Here is a 5,983-nt window from a genome sequence, read left to right on the forward strand (position 1 = left end):
TCCTAGAGAAGAGAGAGACAACTGAGAGCTCACTAAAACTAGAAAAACCATACTAATACTAAGTCACTGGCCTAACCTGCCTCTTACAAAAATAGTTGCAAAACTTATTCACAAACCAGAACCATATCAAAGTTAAGCTAAAGGGTCTAAATCTAAGCTTGCCACAAATATAGGAGTCGTTGGATCTTTCAAAGGTCTTCTTGCTACCAGGGGGATGTTGACATGACGTTCTATCCTCTCCAATTTGTGATCAAAATCCTTTAGATTCTTGTGCAAGTGATCCATAAATTGAAGAATGTCCAACTGAGACTCATGTTAGTCCATAAGAGTTTGCCCGAGAAGGAATTTCATTTGCCAATATAGATCCACCGTTTGCCTGTATTGATTAAATTGACCCCTCGTATGGCCAATGTCAGGGATCCAAGCAACCCACTCTGCAAGGACTTCTATATCTAAGAGGGAATTATGTGAGAATAGGCTCCCCCCTTAGATCTGGCCAGTTCTTCCTACACATGGGTCAGAGTGTGCTCCCAATAACGTGTTGTAAAATCCTCAATTTGGTGTGTCCTCAGTGGGCCCACTCTTGATAATAAGTGGTACATTTTTTGACTTTAGCCCTTTGTCATGGCATGGTGAAATGGGAACCTGGAGACCCAAAAGTTAAATCACGTTCTCCCCTGACCAAGAGAAATACAATCCACATGGTTTTTCCTCACACTGATATAGCTAGACGTTAAAAAGTGGATGAACCAATTACTTGTTTTAATGGAGATATTTCCAGTTATGCCCAAGTGTACAGATGCAGTTGAAGCACACAATCCCCAACCCAACTTTTGAAGACCAAGCAATGCAATGATGGGTATGCCATCAAATAATTAGAACAATCACTTAAACACTACCCAGGGAAAAGAGAGGCACCAACTATACTACTCGAGTAGGTGGTAGAATGCCAATAATATAACATAACACCTTGAAACACTGGGAATTCACATGCGACCAGACCCCATAATATCACCCAACCCCAAAACAGGCTCCATAAGATCCCAAGAACACAACCAATATAAAAGAAATGGACCTAACACCTTGATTGAAAACCACAAACATCATCAAGAAAGGATATGATCCCCCTCAACCTCCATGTCCTTCCCCAATAGCCAACCTTCAGGTGACAGGAGTTGCACAAAAAAATCCCAACAATCGTAACACCCCAATGAAGAAAAGAGAGCGAAAACAAAACTACTAAATGTAATAAAAAAATGCACCCATGAGTTGAGAAGAGGAAGCATTATAGAAAGTGGACATGTCCTAACGAGAGATATGGATCAGTCTAACTTGTGTGTCAGAAGAGAGGAGAAAAAAACAAAAATAGTTTCCCCTTCCTTTGATTTGAGTTAGATTTATTGCAAGTGAACCAATTGAGTTGAAAAATACCATAACCACAACTCTAGACATAATTACCACTTACTAAAATTGTCTGCCAAGGATGAGAGCAAGAGTTGTCCACTCGCTGGTGGGCATGCAACAGGTTGGTGAAATCCTTAACATGACTTATTCTCTCATGTCTACTCATGACCCAACACCTTACATTCCTAGACCCTACTCTTGCATGGGGATCTCTAAATGAAGACTAAATTCCTTCGCCCACTACCTGGTCCTCGGTGAGTCATAGGTGATATAGTGGTACTAAACCCTTTGTGATAGCCACCCTCCCCACACACTTTTTACTATCGATCATACCACCTTATCGTCCCCTCATCTACCCACACGAGGGACTTTTAATGACATTCATTTCAACTATTGCGCTTGTCGGGGGCATGTTGTGCCCCCTCAAGATTGGGACTACATGAAACAAGATTCTTAACAATAGAGATTTGCCTTGACTTTACCATAGAGTTTTGTAATTTGTAAATAGGCTTTGTTACAATAACATAAGACAATACCATGGCTTATCAATATCACATGTCCAAAATTGTCAATTGGGGTTGTCTCAGGTGGTTGGGCATAATGGCTATTATCTCCACCCAAGTTCAATCCCCTACGAGTGACATGATGATGAGAAGTATTGTTATGATGGCTACATGTTTATGACAATTGTTGTATTGATCATCACTCTTGTCTTGGGTTAAAAGAGAGGATGATTTCCCTCGAAAAATAATACCGCATGCTAAAAAAATGACAACTCACTTCATATGGCACTTGTTAAGATAATTTATTTACAAAGTAATTTTACTTTTTTTGTCATTTTAATTATATCCATTAATTTTAAAAATTGTCATATGAACAACTGTATATGAAACCAATTATGTTTTTTGGGCATGTGGTATTAATGAGCCATGATATTGTATACCTATTTATAGATTAAGAATCTCCATGAGAAAATGGGGGTGAATCTCCATGGTTAAGAATCTTGTTACCTATTTTTTCTAAAAATGTATATATGTTTAACTTATATATTAATTATTTTTATTATTATTAATGATTATCGTTATATTAAACAAAAGTTGTAATTTAGTTAATTCTTATGACTTTTTTTTAATAATTTTAGTAATTAGAGATGCATAATAAAATAAGGTTTTTGATGCTTATTATGAATTGATATCTATCAACATTTACGAACAATTTATTTTACATCACTGCACTAGTCATAATAATATACATAAGTCAATGGTTGAGATTTATCTTCAAAGTATTTATGCTTTTCTTTTACCTTTAAACTAACAAAAATGTCACACGAACAAGTTTAATATAGAATGAATATGGTTTTTTGAAGCTATGATACTATAACAAAGTATATTTACATATTTAGAATATCTATAATAAAGTAGGAGTAAATCTCCATAGTTAGGAATCCTCGATGGGGTTGTGAATAATGGAGGGAATGATGGCGTCTTGGAATATGTTCTAGGATTACAATTGTCACCTTTTGGTCATGGCGTGATAGGGGACAAGTAAGAGGACTTGGGATTTACACTTGATGTCCTTTCATTATAAATGTATGCTTGCTATTATGGGGTGGCAGAGATACGTTACACAAGAAAGTGGAGATCAGGTTCATTCCTCAACCTCCTGCACCTAGTTTCAGTTGGTAGTGAGCTCTTTAATCCTTTGTTTGCATGTTAATGAGTTGGGGTTTGTTTGTGAGGAGGTGTGGTGCAGGTAAATTCTCAGTGCGGACACAAACAATTCCTCTAGCCTGAGAGAGCGAGTCTAGCCACAAACAAACAATCTATGGAAAATATCCTTAAGCTAGAACCAATTAAGAGGGGTCTACCTCTTAGAACGCTATTACACTTGGTGATGATCCTGCTTCCTCACTCCAGCTATCTTCTGTTTCTTTCCTTCGAATACCTGAAACAAGCAAACAACAACGACAACAAACGTGACAACATACAATATTCTATTCAGCCTACTTAATAGGTCAAGGAACATTAAGCCATAAAGATGTAAAGTGACACTTCATGTAAGAAATCAATCAATAGTTGCATTTATATAAATAAAAAAGAGATTACAACCAGTGCCTTGACATTGCTGGTCTCCTCCGATGTATATCCGGGTTCCCACACTTCTACTAGCACTTCATGGATAGCCCCAACAATGGAAGTTTTAAGGCCTCTTTCCCTCTAGTCTCAAACCAAACCAAAAACACACTATTCTCCCTCAAACATACACTAGAAAGCTACAAGTTATAGATGACTTGTTGATCATTCAAACTCACTCCAAAACTAGTTTAGCTTGGGAAAAGAGAGGTTTATATAGCTTGGATGGATGGGAGATGGTTCCTCTCATCATGGGAGAAGGTCTTATCTCTTGAGTTTGTTCCATCCTAATAGGGGAAAGGAGCCCAAACTGACTTCCTTGGCTCCATCCGACCCAACCATCTACCAGACTTCCATTACGAAGCTTCTAGACATGGAAGCTTCGGCTCCATATTTAAAAAACCTTCCAAAAGAGGATTGATGTGACTGGAAAAGGGCTCAGTCACTCCATACGGCATGAGGGCTAGTTTTAATCTCTACAAATCGATGCAAGGAGGACACTGGTCAGTAGCACCAGTCTTGTAAACTGGGATAAAAGGAGAAATGATGCAAAGGGGAATTATTCTGCTCATGAAGAGGGACATACTAGGAGTTTCTTCATGATGTGAAAGCATGTCAGGGTCACTGTAGAGGTCCTCCAGTATCATGGACATGAAGTGCAAGGACAGTGACAAAATGATGTGTAACAGATGCCCCCTAAAGCATGAAGGTCGAACTAGAGTGAGGGGTGAAATGCTTTACAAATGGATGCGGGGAACCGGAGTCCATCATCAGAAAACCTACAAGAAAGCATAGATACATATACATCACTGAAAACTCGGAGAAATGATACATGAATCGTGGTATGGAAGCAGCTATCCAGAGAATTATCATGTAAATGGATCCAAGGCACGGGCACAACCATCCAATAGAAAGGATCATAATGAAACCAAGATATGGTCACAACCATCCAATAATGAGAAGGATCACATATAACAACTCATGGTATGGTCGCAACCATCCATCTGAAAGAGACATGTATATCAACATGATCATGTCACATTGCCTTGCAACCTAGATTGGTGTAATCTGAGTCCAGGGTCTTGTGCTCCAAACGACCCGATCAAAGTACAAATCCTAACATGTGAATGAATGTGTTGAAGTCGAACATGCTATAAAGTCACTTGATTACCGGTCAATGATGTGAACCGTTAACAAGCGCGAGAGAAACCACCAATAATGACAATGGCTCTCAAGGTACTAGCAACACAGTTCACAGAATGTGAATAAAGGAATTGAAGTCAAACATCCGTGAAATCACCCGGTCGAAAGCTAATGATGTGAACTTGTCGTCGAGTGCTAAGAACTTGCCATTAGGGCATGCAAGCTCTAAGGTACTGAAAGGGAGTCTCTCAGCTAGCTTCCTGGATAATGAGCTGAAGTCGACAGGAAGCGACCGTGTCGAAGGAGGGCCATGATGTATCCCACATCATCGACACGAGAGAAAGGGATGCGAATGATTTTAGATGATACAGAGAATCAGGAGTAAGTGTAACTATAGAAGGAATAACTCTTGAACATATCGGCGACACGACTCCGGAGTTTGGCAGCTTTTGGATCCATATGATTGGCGATCATGATGACATGGCAGAGATCAAATGGAAGGCAAAAATGAACGGCCCAACCCATGAAGGTCAATGATGAAAAGGAGGATATCCCAACCTAACATGACGCAGAAAGTGTCATGTTCAAGAGTGAGCTGTCGACACAACTGATAGAATTTCCAATTTTCCCCCACCATTTCTGGCAGGTACCCCAATTATTTTTTATCGCAAAATTGAAGGGGATAGCATGTACTTGCACCGTAAATTCATCCTCGAACAAATCTGACCTAGTAAGTTTAATGAACCCTAGGAAGGAGAAGCTCATGTTCGTCATGGCGACGAATCCAATGTCGTTTAATGTTTTAACGAATCCGACAAAGGTGTAACTCGATATCTTTTTCATGTTTAGAGAGTTTGAAAAAGACACGAAAATGAAAACTCCACATAGTCCATTTTCGTACTTTTGTGTCGCTCAAGCCCGAAAAGGTAGACAACGATACTTGAGAGCACTGCTTGACCATTTCAGTCAAGGAGTACCTTTTTCGTAAATAGTTTATCCCAGCCCAAAAAAGGGTAAACGTATAATGGGTAAACGACGTTTCATAGCCTTTAACGAGTTAAAAACGACAAGAGCTCAACAATCTTTTCGTGTTTAAAGAGTCGGAAAAGAGCTGAAAGCAGACCCCTTATTTTTATTATCTTTAACAAGTCAAAAAGGGAAAAAATACTCGATAATCTTTTCATCTTTTATGAGTCAGAAAAGAGTTTAAAGGTGACTCGTCCTGGAGGAACGAGTGGTATAAAGGGTAGCAACTCGTTTCGACAATGGAGGAACTGCTCAAAACATGTAATGGTCAAGAGGCT

The sequence above is a fragment of the Pinus tabuliformis genome, chromosome 9, assembly GCF_031772625.1.
Source record: "Pinus tabuliformis cultivar Carrire ecotype Pingquan chromosome 9, CPIR1, whole genome shotgun sequence".
Lineage (NCBI taxonomy): Eukaryota > Viridiplantae > Streptophyta > Pinopsida > Pinales > Pinaceae > Pinus > Pinus tabuliformis.